This window comes from Phyllostomus hastatus, unplaced genomic scaffold (genome assembly GCF_019186645.2).
Source record: "Phyllostomus hastatus isolate PE091 unplaced genomic scaffold, TTU_PhHast_1.1 phas_contig_196, whole genome shotgun sequence".
Taxonomy (NCBI): domain Eukaryota; kingdom Metazoa; phylum Chordata; class Mammalia; order Chiroptera; family Phyllostomidae; genus Phyllostomus; species Phyllostomus hastatus.
The window spans coordinates 7,250,732-7,266,955 of NW_025333709.1; the positions used below are offsets into that span (position 1 = coordinate 7,250,732).

A 16,224-nucleotide genomic window follows, 5' to 3' on the forward strand; every position below is an offset into this window, starting at 1 on the left:
AGTGGAAGCACAAAAGACGTTTCTCTCCCAAAGCCTATCTTTCTGAGGCTACATGCTCACCCGTCAAATGATCACAGTTTCCAAATGCATCCAATCTCCTGATCTCCTTTCCATCTCTCTATTTCCTTTTTTCTTTTCTACTTTCTTTTTTTTGGCAACGTACGTACCGCTCAAATATCATCTGACTTAGATCTTGTTTGTGATCTTCCAAGGAACTGTTCTGTGTCGCTTGACAAAAACAAGCCTGCTCCAGTCAATACATTTATCCTGGCTAAGCCACCAAATAAGTGGAAACCTCATTGTTGATTAAGACAAGAAGTGTATGCGCAGTTACTGTGGTGTCACTGAGACAGCATGGTGATGATGCTGAACACAGGGAACGAAAAAATGAGTGGGAGGAGGGTGAAAAGGACAGAGATTGTGAAATGAGGAGACTGGAGGCTGGAAGGGCTTGAGACCGAGTTCTTTCAAGGGGCATCTCAGTTTAACTGTTTACACAGAGGTCGCATCTACCAACACAGAACATTCTTGAGATTTGGAAACATTTTCTTCTTTTGAATCAACATCACCATTAATTAAGCAATGCAAACCAGAAAATCCTCTTCGGTTATAAACTATGCTTTGAAGCCAGGCCTGTGTTCAAATGTTTTCAATCAAAGTTTGAACATGCAAGTTGAAAGAAAACAATGTCTAGCCTTCAGGGGAGAGCTCCGATAGGGGAAAGCAGAGTCTTCTGAACACCCTTCTGAGAGTGTTGTGAATTTTATGGCCCTTATTAAAAGGGCTGAAGAATCCACTTCACTTTGGAGACAAATCCAAATGCTCCCTCATGGCAGGGTTCCCACCGACAAGTCAAGGTCATTACTTGGTCCTTCCGCTACATTTGCATTTTCCAAATATCAGCATTCCCATCACTCCCCATTTTTTTGCCATTACACAGTACCACCTGTGCCACATGGTTACCTAATGTTTTCCTACAAATGTATTTCTTTTTAATTAGATAGTCTACGCTGCTGCAGGCAATGCAGCTCATTGGGGCTGTTGTTTAATCCCTAAGTCTTTTTTGTTATAGCCACCGAACCTGACTAAAGACAAGGCTCCATTTATAAATTGCTCTAATAGACAATAAAGTGCAAATCTTAATTGCAATGACGTTGAAAGAATGGATTAAAGGAAGTGACTGGAATAATTAAACATGAGCTGGATTCGAAAGGTGAGTATTTTCAAAAGTGAGGCTGATTTTGATTTACTTCATCTTTGGTCGTGACCGCTTCCCGGGAAAAGACAGCCTGTCGGTGTCGAAAGCCTACTGATGCTTTTCTATGTGGCTGGGCAAATGTTTTCTCTCTTTTTCTTTTTTTCTTCCTACTGTTTGGACTGTAAGATGCACTTTTCTTCTCTCCCCACCTCCCCCCGCCAAATTTGGGGGGAATAATGGTTGCTCATGCTGCTGTTGAGTTCTGTTTACATTTACATTGGTGAAATATCATGTTATGTATGTTACTAAATATTTTACCACATTTTTTGCTTCAAAATTTCCCCCCCTATTTTCTTCCTCTAAAACCTTGGTGCGTCTTATGCTCCGAAAAATATGCTCCTTAAAAGGAGAGGGGAAAGGCCAAGAACCCAGGAGCCCTGGTGCTAAGGGGTGAGGCCAATGTCACAGCTACTTCACAATTTCAAAGCCAGCCATTGCCGATAAGCACTATCTCGATGAAGACCTCACTGGACTCTCCCTCCAGGAAAGTGAGTTAAGCACAGCAGACGGGGATCACAGCCTCTGTAAGAAAACTCTGGTTCGAGGTGTTTACATGGGGCTCCCTTGTCTGGTGCCAGAAACACTGGTGAGCCTCGGTGTTGTGACTTCAGGCCCAGTGTCCTTTCCCTGGCAAATGCCAAAGCACACCTTTTCTTCTGATCTTGACCTTGTTTTCCAAGGTCAAAGTTTTATCCACGTCCAATCCCATCTCCTGACTGATATTCTTCTTCTCCCCCAAGTCCCCTGCTGGCTCCTTGCAGCAAAAATAATAATAATAATAATAATAATAATAACAACAACAATAAATGGAACGTGAAAATGTAGAGGAGAGGAGAAGAGAAGCATGTACATTTGGACCTGTTAAAAAAATTCCTACACCCAACATAGTTGATTTCATCCTTGATGACGTTCTTTCCCAGTGATCAGCACATTGCATGACCAAGCAAGGGTAGCTAGTATTATAACCCCCACTGTGCAGCTGTGAGAACTGAAATACTAAGGACTCGCAGGGGCATCCTCTAGGGACACGCAGCCTGAAGATCAAGAGCCAGATCCCAAACCTTTGTGTCTGTCTGCACCTACCTGTGGCCCCCATTCTTCCTCTCACTTCCTGTGTAACCTGGTCGGGGCAGGCAACCCCGAGCTTCATTTCCTTCCACTGCAGACCACAGGGGCTGACCCGCAGGGTCCCCAGGGACATTCTGTACAGGGGCTGGTAACAAAGCCATCACCATGTGCCTTGAAGACCAAAGGAGCCCTGATTTCCCCCAACAAGAAAAACGAGAAAGGCATGTAACTTGAATTTTGCACGTAGAACAAATATTGTCCAGCACTCTTTGTGCTGTTTTTCCAAATATGATTTGGGGAGTGAGCCAACAGATAGGGAAGGATATCTGTTTTTGTTTGGGAGGTCAAAAATACTGCTCTGGAACTCCATCAGACAAATAGGAGGTCTGCGTAGACCACAGCGTCACAGCACACCGTGGGCCTTGCGTGTTCCCTCTGCCGTTGCCGTGGCTCCAAGCCTGGGAGAATGCTTTTGAAACGAATCAGGAAATTACTTATCAGACTGAAGCCCCAAAGGGTTATGAGCTCGCCTTGCTGCCAAAGGGATGGGGATTTCAAGTGAATGCTCCACAGCTGTTCACAGGGCTCCAGCTGTTGGGAGGACTTGCGAGCGACGGAAGCAAGGAGCCCGCCGTGCCGATGGAAGTGAACTTCTTCAGGCTCTTTTTCTCCCGGAGATGAGTCTTTTGGCTCAGGTTGGTGTTACTCTTTCCTCTGTTCTTCTCTGAGGTTTGGGGGGTGTTTACTGCCTGGGGCTGACTCAAGGAAAGCCCCTCTGGGGAGGCTTCTGCCGAACGGAGGAGAGAAAACAGAAGACGTCAGAGCTGGCTTCGCGTGGGGAGAGTGGGGTTTGCAAGCAGCCCTTGTCTTAGAAATGGTGCTCCCGAGTGGCTGTAAATCCATATTCAAGAGATTGTGAGGCTGACAGGATATCCTGTGGGAACTTCACCCAGAAAAACAGGATTGTCATCGAGTCTGCGCCCACATAATTCAAGTTTAAGTTGCTTCTTTCATTTTGATATACTGCAGGATTTTAATCGAGGAAAAGAACACAACAAAGCTAATATGGTTCCACGGAGATTTCCCTGTTGCAGTCTAAATCTTGTGCTTAATTTGTCTTTGGTTAAGGGCGCTAATTTATTTATTGTTTATTTTCTAAAACGAATGTACTCATCGGTCCACGTGGCTGTGGGGGTGGTAATGCATCCCTTGCCATGTAGGGCTGTAAGCCTCTGGACTGTGTTGATAAAACGATGGGTTTGTGTTAATAGGAATTATAAGAATGAATTGTAGAATTTCATGAGTAGTGCATTGTACTAGAGTGTATTTCTCTCACGGGTATTTCGAGTCGTATTTGGTTGAGGACTGGGAAGTGTTGGCGGGGATACAGCCAACTTGTAGGAAATGGTTTGGCTTCGGTCTGCCTTTATTTGGTGAAACCCTAAATCTTGCCCTGAGCCTCCTCTTCCAGGGACCCTCATCAGGAGCCCTAGGGCTGCGGGAAACTTGTGCCCCAAGAACTCCCACCTTCCCCATCGTTAGACTGTGGCAGTGGGGCCTGGCTCCTGATTTGAATTAGAAGGCCTCACCCCCAGAGCCTGGCTTGTATCACCCTGATGCCCTAGAAAGCTCCCGAAATGACAAGAATATTGCTCTTAGCTCTAGTCAACATTTGGCTTTCTTTCTTCTCTTTGAATAATTTTGGCGCACCCTTTGGCATCCTGTGAGGATAAGACTGGTCTCGTGCCCGATATGTTAGTGCGGGCCAGCCCCCATGTCAGGCATGGCCGAGGGTCAGGAGGCTTCAGGCAGAAAGGGATGTGCGTTACTAGGAACTCACCACCACCTGTTTCCTGTGTAGCCCTCCATTATCAATCAAGTCACCTTGACTTTTAGACTCAGGGGACCTCTAACCTTTGTTTAACACACATGTATGTCCAACGTTCTGAAGGCAATAAGAGCAAACGTGATGCAATGCTCCCTTTCCGGTGTAACGTGTTCCCTGTTTGTGCAGCCCAAGTGAGCATCCTTTCCATGGGCAATGCATCCATGAGTCTGGGCACTGCCTGCTGGACACGTGCGGTGCAATGGGTCCTAAGAGGGAGGGATGCATAGCTGGGATGTGAAAGAAACATTCACGCATTAGGCAACGTTACTGAGCATTGGCCATGAGCTTGGCCCTCTGCTTCCCATGTCTCATAGGGTCTTCAGAGCCGGCGACTCACTGGTCAGAAGTGGTGGCTCTGCACCCAGAGCCCCTGGGACACATCCCAGGCGGGCCTGCATGTGGTTCAGGGGTGATGACTTAACTCCTGTGTGCCTAGGTTTTCTTACTGTGAAACAAAGGAAACAACAGCAGGATGCGTGTGAAGCTTGAGAGTTACCAGTAATGCAGGTACAGGGCTGCTTCTGTCTATCTCATGCATGAGAAACCAAGGCTAGCGATAACTAAGGAACTTCCCCATGGCCACACAGGTGACAGCTGATGGGCAGGGTGGGATTTGGAAGTAAAAGATCTGGCTTTATCGTAATGGAGAAAGTCCCCATTTTTAACCATCGCCTCCTTCCCTGTGCTGTTGAGTTCTTTCGAGTGCATTCCTTTATCTAGTCCTTGCAATGGCCTTCTATGTAAACATCACTGACCACTGACCATGAAGGTTTCAGGCAAGAACACGGCGGCTCAAAGACATGAAGTAATTCACCCAAAGTCACACACCTAGAAATCAGCAGTGCTGAGAGCTAAGCACAGGTTTTCAAAAACCCCAAGTCCTGTGCTCTCTTCCTGACCCCGTGCTCTTGAAAAGGCTGGGCCCCCTGCAGGGCAGAGTGCGCTAGTGAAGGCTGGCAATGCTCACTGTCCATCGAGCCCTCAGGGCCTGGCTCTGCCTCATTACAGCGTGTACCTGAGCCCCTTGGTTAATAATTCTCCAGAGGATTTGGATGTGCATCAAAATCTGACGATCAATCTCCGCAGCCTGTTCTGCAATCCAGGAAAAACCCTGTATGACCTTCCCCTGAAAAAGGTGAAAATTTTGTTCAAGATGGGAGATTGGGTGTTTTCCCTCATTTAAATTTTTGATTGCCCTGTGGCCAGAAGCCACACTCTTTCAGACTTATTCACCGTCTTGTTTGTGTCCCAGTGCTTGTCACATCTGTTGGCCCATGTCACCCTCTAAGCCCTCTGACCATCTGAACTCTTTGTCATCAGCCCCTTTGACTGCATCAGGCTTCAACGATCAGCAGATGGGTAGAGGTCTTTCCCTTGGAAGGCTTTTTACTAGAAATCAGTGCAACTGCGTGGAATGCATCTCTGTGTTAGAGTATCGTGAGCGATATCTATAGCATGAGAAACGTACTCAATAAACTTTGCGCAGAGAAACCCGCAAGGCGGTCTTTCCTGTGCTGAATAAAATACAATCAGATTGATTTCTCTGAAGACTACTGCAACACAGACAGATCACAAGCCGAAAGGAAGATGCCACATACACATACTGGGAACGTGAGAGGCCTTGGAGAGAGGTCATGGGGCGGGTGTAGAGGAATAGGAGCCATCAAACGTTGGAAATGATTTCCCGCGGTGTCAAATATCAGGATTTGAGGGGAACTATCCCTGGCTGTGAGTACTGGCTTCACCGCTTTCTAATTACAAGACTCCAATATGTTGCTTACCTCTCGAGCATATGTATCCGACATCAACAACTCGGCATTCTAGCCACAGATGTTTACTGAGCACTTGCTGTGTGCCCAGCGTTATTCTAGATCTAGCCGTGAGCACGAGCTGAAGTCTCTGCCTTCAGATCTTTCAAGGGGGGGGCCACAGAACCACAAGCCAGAATGTAACTTTGGAGACAGATTAAGCGTCCCGAAGAAAATAAAATATGGTAATGAGAGAGCATGACTGGCAGGTGTGGGGGAGGGGATACTTCTTCAGCTAAGGTCGTCAGGGACCACCTCATTGAGGAAGTGGTATTTGGCATGGACTTGAATCATAAGAAAACCACAAAAGCTATGGTTAAGTCACTAACTATCCATGTGACACTAGACAAGCCATTGAAACTCCTCAGGCCCCCATTTCATCACCTCAAAACCACAGACCTGGCTGGCGCAGCTGCCGTCCCTGAAACTGTCACTTGCTTCCCTGGGCTTAGCATTATGTGCCATGGGTAATGATACGGACAGAATAAAAACCATCTCTGAAGCAAGCTACACTGCGGTTACTTCTTCCTTTATTCCATTTTCTGGATTGCTTTCAAACTGTTCTTCCTCATCAAAGATAAATTAGTAAGTCCTAAGTAAATGAAGATGAATTTAATGGTTCTTCTTTAAACACGCACATCATCGCAACTCCTGGAGGCTGCGCCGTGGGAGAAGACCAGACCCACCGCATGACAGATGTTTGGGGATGAGCTGTGCAGCTTCCCAATGACTTCATGTGTGGCTGCGAGTCTGAAACTGTACATGTGTTAGTGGCGCCAACAGTAGAGCTGCCAGAAGTCCGTTGATCCAACACGCTATTATTAGCCAAGAATCATGCGTATGGCTTTTAAAAACAATCCCTGCTCTGAAATGTTTCCTTTCTTAAAATGGTGCGGGAGACCTCTCTTGGGTCTGAGACAGCATCTCTCCAACACTAAGTTGATAACGCAGATGATGTGTGCTAGAGGAGTCTTTGTCTTTCAATCAGCCACGTTTCTGTGGTCAGAGTATTCTTGGCTGTAACGATCCAGATAATGGTTTTATTCCTCCATGTCACCTTTATCACAGTAGTACAAACCTCAAACATGGATCCACAACCCAGAACAAGAATTTTGTGCGCACTGCAACAGAAAATGTACAAGTCAACGTTCTGGATTTTCAAACACTGATATCTTTCTGCTTAATTTTTAAAAATGGGATCTCTCCAAATTGCAAACATGCTTTTAAAAATTGTCTTTAAAACAAAGTCCAAAGCTGAGATCCAAAGACTGAAAATTCAGAGCAAAGAGAGTGAGATTAGAACATTGGTGTTCCGTCACCCATAGGACAGTGAGTTGTGGGTGAGTCCGCATGATCCTTAGGGTTCTAAGGCAGTTTCACCCAGTGGGGACGTTAAGGGTTTGGGCACTACTGTTCTGCATTTACTTCTTTTTCTTTTCTTTTTTTTTAAGATTTTATTTATTTCTTTTTAGAGAGGGAAGGGATGGAAAAAGAGAGAGATAGAGAGAAACATCAATGTGCGGATGCTGGGGGCTGTGGCCTGCAACCCAGGCATGTGCCCTGACTGGGAATCGAACCTGCGACACTTTGGTTCGCAGCCCATGTTCAATCAACTGAGCTACGCCAGCCAGGGCTGCATTTACTTTTATGGCAAATAATGTTCCCAGCATTTTTAAGACATTAGCTCCTCACGCTAGTGTAGTGTGGCTATTGCTCTGCTTATGTTACCAATGAGCAACTGAGACTTGGTGCAGTTAAGTAGCAAGGAAGTTCTCCAGCTAGGAAATGCCAGAACTACACCTTGAACTCAGGACCGCCCAAGTCCATGACTCACAGATGTTCTATTCTACCACTCTACATTGAAAAGATAATGGGCTTTTTCTTCACATGCCATAGACATTCGATTTAAGTTAAACACAAAGCATCTACTGCAAGTTTTTAAATGTTGAAATAGCCTTCTGAGAGAGAGGCTGAGAAATGTCTTCTTTGGAGGTCTAGTAAAATCAGATCAGTTATTATGTCTATCTAGTATGACTTCAGTGTGGTACTCCTCAAGGTGAAAAGATAGACACAATGACTCCTCAAGTTCCTTTCTAGTTTCTCCAACCAAAGGCCAAGTCTACCTCCAGGTGAGGCAAGATGGTGGTGACGTGCTGAGTCCAGCCATTGCCTCTTCCTCCCTAGCTCTGCGCCATCACTCTGGCCAAAGGGAGGTCCGGACTTTCTGGAGGAGCCGTAGTCACTCAGATCACAAGCTCTTCCGGCCCCTTTTCCCACCACCAGGAAGGGGCCCCACCTCTGTTCCAGTTTGTGCCCAACCAAATCTGCACTATTCCAATAACTCTGCTATCTCATTTGATACTGTTTTTCCAGTCTTCAGAACTACATATTGGGACCAAAAGAGCATAAAAATAGACATTTTTTTTAAAAAATTCTGGCTATTGCGTGAATCAGGATTGCATTTGTCTGTATCAGAAAGCCTCGTTTCTTTCGCATGTAAGAGGTCTATTTTTCTCACATAGAAAGAAGCCCAGACGCATGTAGGTGATCCAAAGATGGTGTAGCTATTCAAAGATGTTACCAGGAAGCTAGGCTTTTTCTGTCTTTTCTATGCTTCACCAGCATTAGCATGTGGCTTTCATCCTTATTATGAAAGGGCTGAACCTCTAGCTGTTGAATTCATAATCCAGGCAGGAAGGCAAAATTTTTCTCCTTGTCAAACTTCGGCTTTTGGGGGAGGAAAGGAAACACTTTTCTGGGACTTCCCATGTGCCTCTTGTTGGCCAGACTGTGTCCCATGGCCACCCCTAGCTGCAAGGGAATCTGGAAGTTTGGGTATTCTGTTTTCCAGCCTTTAATATAGAAAAAGGTGTGGGAAAAGTGGATTGGGATGGGCTTTGAGTGAGTCAACCTACAGTACTTGTCAAAATGTGTCATATATCCCAAACTTAAAGCAATATATTTGGAATTTCATACAAGCAAAATACTATTTTACATCAACATTCGCTAGCCACATCTATTTTAATACGCAATTGTGAGCAGAAAAATATTTCCAAATCAAGTAATAAGAAGTAGGTAGTGACAGCATCCTACCTGTGGTACCACAGGCAATGGAAACAAATGGGTCAGGATGTCAGATCAAGGTCTGAATCCCAGCTCTACACCTCATTAGGTGTGGGATGTCTCTGGACCTCCATTGCTTTAGATTTAAAATAGGGATAATAGAGCTACCCATAGAGTTGCTTTAGAATTAAATACCATAGAAAGAGTCTTGAATACCTAATTAGGTATTCAAGAAATGGCAGTTCTTTTCTCTCTTGCTTTGCACCTTTTAGTCAGCAAGTGCATAAACCTTCATGAAACACTACTCAGCTGGGGCTGACAGTTGAAGAATCAACTCTTTTTTTTTAAACATTTTATTTATTTATTTATTTATTTTTTAGAGGGAAGGGAGGGAGAAAGAGAGAGAGAGACATCAATGTGCGGTTGCTGGGGGTCATGGCCTGCAACCCAGGCATGTGCCCTGGCTGGGAATTGAACCTGTGACACTTTGGTTCGCAGCCCGCATTCAATCCACTGAGCTACGCCAGCCAGGGCTAGAATCAACCTTTTGATTGCAACAACATTAGAACAAACCCTCTGAATGGTGTGTAGCCTTTCTCTCTCAGTTCACGCCAAGAACCTCTCATCAGGGGCTTCAGCATATTATCTTACCAAGCCAGACAAAAATGTCTAAGTGATTTTGTTTTCCAAACTGCATCGTGTGCTTCAAAGTGCCATCTGCTTGTGACTTGTTACAAAACAGAATCAACAGAGCCATTTGGTGACATTTTATAAAGTGACTTCAGTGTTTGTTACCAAGGGGTGTAATTCCTAGAATTTGTGCAATTTGTTCTGTGTTGTTGAGCTGGGCAATGAAGCCTACGCGGAGACTTTCAGCTGTTTCGACACATTATCCTCAGCTTAACCCGTGAAGCCAGGCTTTAAATTGGGTTTCTTTCCATTTTAATTATCTCCCCATGTCCCTCCGACCTTGTCAGTCAAAGAGGATGCTTCAAGTTTGTCGCCTCGTGGTCACCATTGCAGAATTAAGAAGAGAACACAAACAAACCAGAAAGAGTCCACGGATTTGCAGAGTCTAAATCTCTCCACCAGCCAAAATCTCATATCTGCACAATGGTAAGGTGGGAGAAAATGATGGAATGCTTTGCACAGCCATGAGGTTTTGTTTGTGTATGAATTCGGCGACCTCCAGAAAACTATTGAAGCTTGTTCTCTCTATCCTCACCTGGAAGAAGGGATACACATACCTTGCCTCCCATTTCATCTAATTAATATGAAGATTATTCAAATAATATACTAGATACACCATTCAAAAGAGTGCATAGTGTACTCAAGTCTATTTTGTTATTTCCCATTGATTATAGTACAGTTTGTATCGTTTTGTACCACATAATGAATCCCATAACCTTCTCAGACTTCCATCTGAACTCTCACTTTATTTTTACAAACTTTCTTGACAAGATTTGACAGCTCTTCCATCACTCTCTCTTCTGTATCCTTCATCTGAATTTAGCTAGTTCTTCCTGGGTTCTACCTAGTCCTAGGTGTTCAGACTAAATATTCCACTCTCTGCAAGCTGACCACCTTTTCTTGATGCAAATGCAGCCAGAATTATGTCAGGATCGTTGAATATATATATTTAATTGGATCAGGAGTGATCCACACAGACAAAACTTCCTGCCCTCCTGGAGATTACACTTCTGCCCCCTGGCCTTACCAGCCTGGAACACTGATGAGGATACCCAGCATCAACAATCCAATGCCATGATCTCTCCCATCCCAGAGATACCCCAAGTGTTTCTATGCTGTGCCCACCTGTGTTCGTGAATTTCTATGCAACAGTCACTATGTAAGCCATGGTCCAAATTTGAGTCATCTATGCAAATCATGGACCTAATTGTGTCCATCTTAAGAATGGTAACATCCACAGGAAGGATGTAATCTCCTGTCTCTGTCAAAACTGATCTTTAAGCAGCCAGAGGGTTGCTAAGTTCCAGGCAGAGCTAGAGAGAAAGCCACAACCGCATACTGAGTCACTTGGCCCCAAGTAGCTGTGTTCTTCCCAGAGATTCAAGCCTTGACTGAAAACATCTTCCTGAAAAATTGTCCTGGAAAAATTCCTTTTAGCTCCTGACTTTAACAAGTCTGGTTATAAAGCCTTAAAAACCAGTCCCTGGCCAGAGAATAGAAACAATTTATACCCTCTACTGACTGTTCCTCATCCACCCCACCCCATTTAGACCCTTGTGCATACACACCCCCACACACACCTGTCACCTTCACGGTCCATCTCCAACCTTTAGTTGGCTTTGGATGGAACACTGTAGAAACCAATAAAATTTAGTCAATCTGCCTAAAGTTTAGTACCTTTTATGGTCAATTAGTATTTGACAAAGGAGACAAGAACATACAATGAGGTAAAAACAGTGTATTCAACAAATGGTGTTGGGAAAATTGGACAGATACATACAGAGAAAATGAAACTAGACCACCTTCTTACACTACACACACGAATCAACTCAAAATGGATTAAAGACTTAAATATTAGTCTCAAAACCATAAAAATCCTAGAAGAAAACATAAGCTGTAAAATCTCTGACATTTCTTAGAGCAATAGTTTCCTTGATGTATCACCACTGCCTTGGGCAAGAGAAGCAAAAAAAAAATAAGCAGATTGGACTACATCAAACTAAAAAGTTTTCACAGCAAGAGAAACCATCAACAAAATGAAGAGACAACTCACTGAATGGGAGAACATATTCACCAATGATGCATCTGATAAGGGGTTAATATCCAAAATTTATAAAGAACTTATAAAACTTAACACCAAAAAAACCCAAACAATCCAATTAAAAATGACAAAGGTCCTGAATAGACACTTCTTCAAAGAGGACATACAGATGGACAATGAACATATGAAAAGATGTTCAATGTCACTAATCACCAGAGAAATGCAAATTAAAACCACAATGAGATATCATCTCATATCTGTCAGAATGGTTACCATCAATGGCCCTGACTGGTGTGGCTCAGTGGACTGAGTGTCTGCCTGAGAACCAAAGGGTCCCTGGTTTGATTCCCAGTTAGGACACATGCCTAGGTTGCAGGCCAGATCCCCAGTAGGGGGTACGTGAGAGGCAACCACACATTGATGTTTCTCTCCCTCTCTTTCTCTCTCCCTTCCCCTCTCTCTAAAAATAAATAAGATCTTTTTTAAAAAGAATGGTTATCATCAATACATCAACAAACAATTGCTGACAATGACAGTAAAGGGAGCCCTCATGCACTATTGGTGGGAATGCAGATTGGTGCAGCCACTGTGGAACGCAGTATGGAGTTAACCTCAAAAAATTAAAAATGGAATTGCCCTATGACCCAGCAATTCCACTTTTGGGAATATATTTTTTTAAAAACCCAAACACTAATTCAAAATAATATATGCACCCCTATATTCACTGAAGCATTACTTACAAAAGCCAAGATATTGAAGCAGCCCAAGTGCCCATCACTAGATGAATGGATAAAACAATTATGGGACATTTACACAATGGAATACTACTCAGCCATAAAAGCAAAGGAAATATTACCTTTTGTGACAGCATGGATGGACCTGGAGAATATTATGCTAAGTGAAATAAGCCAGCCAGAGAAAGACAAGTGCCATATGATTTCACTTGTATGTGGAATCTAATAAAATTAACTAGCAAAACAGAGAGAGACTTACAGAGAGCAGGCTGGCAGCCGTCAGAGGGGAGGGGGGTTGGGGACTGGGTGAAAAAGGTGCAGGGATTCAGCAAAGGGAAAAAAGACTTCATAGGCACACAGTGGTATGTGGGGGGAGGTAGAAGAGGGTAAAGGCAGGATAAAGGGGGATTGAAGGGGACTCTACCTGAGGTGGTGAACATACCACACAATAAACAGGTGATGCATTATAGAATTGTACACCTGAAACCTATATAATTGTATTAACCAATATCACCCCAATAAATTCAATAAAATTAGTAGAGTTTGGACATAGTTATGATCAAGCACAGAATGGCCAGGCACACCAAAACATGTTCAGATAATGGCTTCTGAAGCATCCTCGGGAAAGGCTGACTTGTTGTCTTCACTCCTTATTGGTTCTGCGAGATGCCTTAACCTGCCAGGTCCACTTTCTTCAGGAGGACAGAGATGCATAGTGGCTAAAGGTGGGCCAAGAGAGCCAAGTCCAGGTTATTTCAGAATGGAAAAGACTTGAACATTTGCACGGGTTCAGAACAATGAGCCATCAATCAGTCGTGTAATCTAGGAGAGAAAGGAGGTTGTCCAAACTACCACCCAGGAGCAGTGCTTGGTCTTGAACGGGCATGGGTTGTGACTCACACCTGTGCTCATTGAGACAGGCAGGAAGCAGGTGAGGATGGATGAGAATGTGAGTAAATTAGGGGTGGTAGGGAAATTGAGGGGATCATGATGATGCTCCCGTTTTTCTCTGGGAGGTTGGAACTGGGACGGTGGCTTTAGATAAGGATGGTGAGCCGAGGAAGCGTGTGCCACGAGCATGCAGCCCAGTTCTTGTCACAGAGTAAGCACTGGGAAAAAAATGACATTCACTTCTTTCTCCCTTGACAGGCTGAAATTTATGGCAAGTGTTTATTTCCAAGAGATCTCATATAAAATTAGCTACCATGACACCACCCATACATGTTGCATAAATAAAACACATGAGCCTTCTTGAAACTTTGCTTTTAAACCCTGAATTATAATGACCTCTCTGAACCTATCTCAGTTTTGAAAATAACTTGGCCCAGGTGCCAAACTGTCAGAGAAGCCTTCTAACCACATGTAGCTCCTTCCGTGACCCCAAAGCCTGGAGAATATTCTGGAACCTCGCCAGCAAAGAGGTGTGTGGAGGAAGAACACTGAACTCTTAGAGAGTTTTATTTCAGTGTTGTAAAAATGGTTCCAGATATGACAAATGTAGGGAAGGTAATCTAAACCATGGACCGTTTGTGGCTGCCTTTGAAGATGTTAATAACCATCAGCTTTCCTGGGCTAAATCAGGATCTCAGCTCCCAAATGTTTCAGATTTAGACTGTCTTCATGTGTTTGTTTGAAATCATCTGGGTCAGTGTGGGCACGCTTTATGCTCCGACTTGAGGGCAGCTGGCAGACAGAACACAGCAGGTAGTGGCTTGTGGGGGAAGTTCGATCCTCTCCTTGTCCTTGACCATGAACATGGAGAGACAGGGCCGGGCTCAGCCAGCGCTCTGGGGTTCCAGAGAGGAGAGTTCTCTTGCAAAAACAAGGGTTGAGAGTCTGTGATTTATCAAACGCTGATATATATAAAATGGTCTGGCCAGAAAATATCCAGGCATGTAATACAAAAAAAATGAAGACATTTGTTGAAGAAGATCCAAGATACAAGAAACAGCATACATAGGACAATGATGCCTCAGTGCCCTTCAAAGGAGGCCCCTTGGGACCTCACACAGCTCTCCCAGAGTCTCCTCCGCTGTTCAAAACACTCTGCAAAATCCTTTGTTGGATGCGCCATCAGCTGTCCTGCCGTTAGCTGCCCCGTCGTATTTCCCTGAATCTCATCGACAGTCCAAAATCTCTTCCCTTGCAAAGGTGATTTTAGTTTTGGGAAAAGCCAGAAGTTGCAGGGCACCAAATCTGGCCTATAGAGGGGCTGAGTCACCTGGGTGATTTGATGTTTCACCAAAAAACTCTGCAGGAGGTGTGATGCGTGAGCGGGTGCGTTGTTGTGATGAAACTGCCCATCACCAGCTGCCCATAGCTGTGGCCTTCTGAGTCATCCCAATAGTTTCTGTGGAGAAATGTTCAAGCTTAACGCAAAACTTGGTGCAGATTCCTTGTTCTACTCACTCAGTCATTTTGAATGACATTCACACAGTGCACATGCTCACTCAGTGGTGTCTACCACCCCCAATGACTGGCACAGTGAAGTCGTCATTGTTCAGGCATGCGCATTCCAGTCCACTCTCCTTGGCTGGCAGGTCACATTGATGTCATGCAAACTGTTCTCATTATGTTAACAAGTTGGATTTTCCTGGACAGATCTCATATATATATATATGTTCTCTCTCTCCTCTTTTTCCCTCTCTCTCTCTCTCTCTCTCTCTCTCTCACACACACACACACACACACACACACACACACTTCTTATAAGTAACTAAGCACTGGTCTCCTTGGCTTGTCTCTTAGGAAATTTGGTCACAGGGAAGCAGGCTCTGGGGATAAAGCTGTGACAAAAACAGACAAACTCTCTTTTGCCAGACCCCTCCAGTCCAGCTGAGAAGTAGACACACAAAGACGACACAGAGATGGGGTGATGAGGACCATGACGAAGGAAGTGGGGTACGAGGGGGGCAGGCAGGTGAGTCAGAGAAGACTGGGGCCACAGGAGCCAACAGAGAGGACCGAGCCGTGCCAGCATCTGGGAGAAGGAGGGTGTTCCGGGCTGAGGAGTCACAAGCAGGACAGAGGCGGGACAAATGGTTCCTGGCTGGTGGCAGGAACAGGGGAACGTCCAGGGACTGGGACGCATGGGTGAGGCAGAGACACCACGTCAGAAGGGAGTGGGCATCCCACGTCTCGGGCACCTCAAGGGCTCTGAGCTTTACCCCAAGGGACGTGAGCGGTTTCTGCAGGGTTTGGAGCAAGAGAGTGACTGACAGGTTCTGACTCTAATTCTGAAAGACCACTCTGAAAGACTGCTGTTTGGAATAATGGACGGTCGGGAGGCAAAGCTAGGTGAATAACGTCATCCCCGCTTAGCTCTCAGTAGGCTTGCCAGGCCTACAATTGTTTCAACAACAATAGCAGGCTCATGTGATAAAAAAAATTCACATGCCAGAACAAAAGGGACATACATAAAAGGTTTGACAGCAATCCACCTTGCAGCTAATATTTTACCTTCCACTGCTCAGCTTGAGGACAGACAAACCCCATCACAGCGCAGTAATAAAAGGTAATCAGCTGGCTTACCAACGTTTCTATTTGTGGCATTTTATTTCAGCAGCCAGAAAGCTCAAATACCAGACTATTGTGTTCAAAGCCAGACCTGGAGAGCAAAGAAAAAAGCTGTTTGTTCACCCTTGTTTTCCCTGGACCTGCCTTTCCTGGCCATC

General features: G+C 44.7%; 1 protein-coding gene across 4 annotated transcripts in view; it reads left to right on the forward strand.

Moving 5' to 3' along the window:
- Positions 1–16,224, forward strand: part of C1QTNF7 (C1q and TNF related 7) — a 95,492-nt gene that overhangs the window by 25,611 nt on the left and 53,657 nt on the right. The window contains exon 1 of one of the 4 annotated variants that reach the window (XM_045834329.1): positions 2,811–3,021. The exons of the other annotated variants lie outside the window; for them this stretch is intronic. The gene's annotated coding sequence lies outside the window, so the exon portion shown is untranslated. Of the gene's footprint in view, positions 1–2,810; positions 3,022–16,224 lie in introns of those variants that run through there. 4 annotated transcript variants of the gene reach the window in all.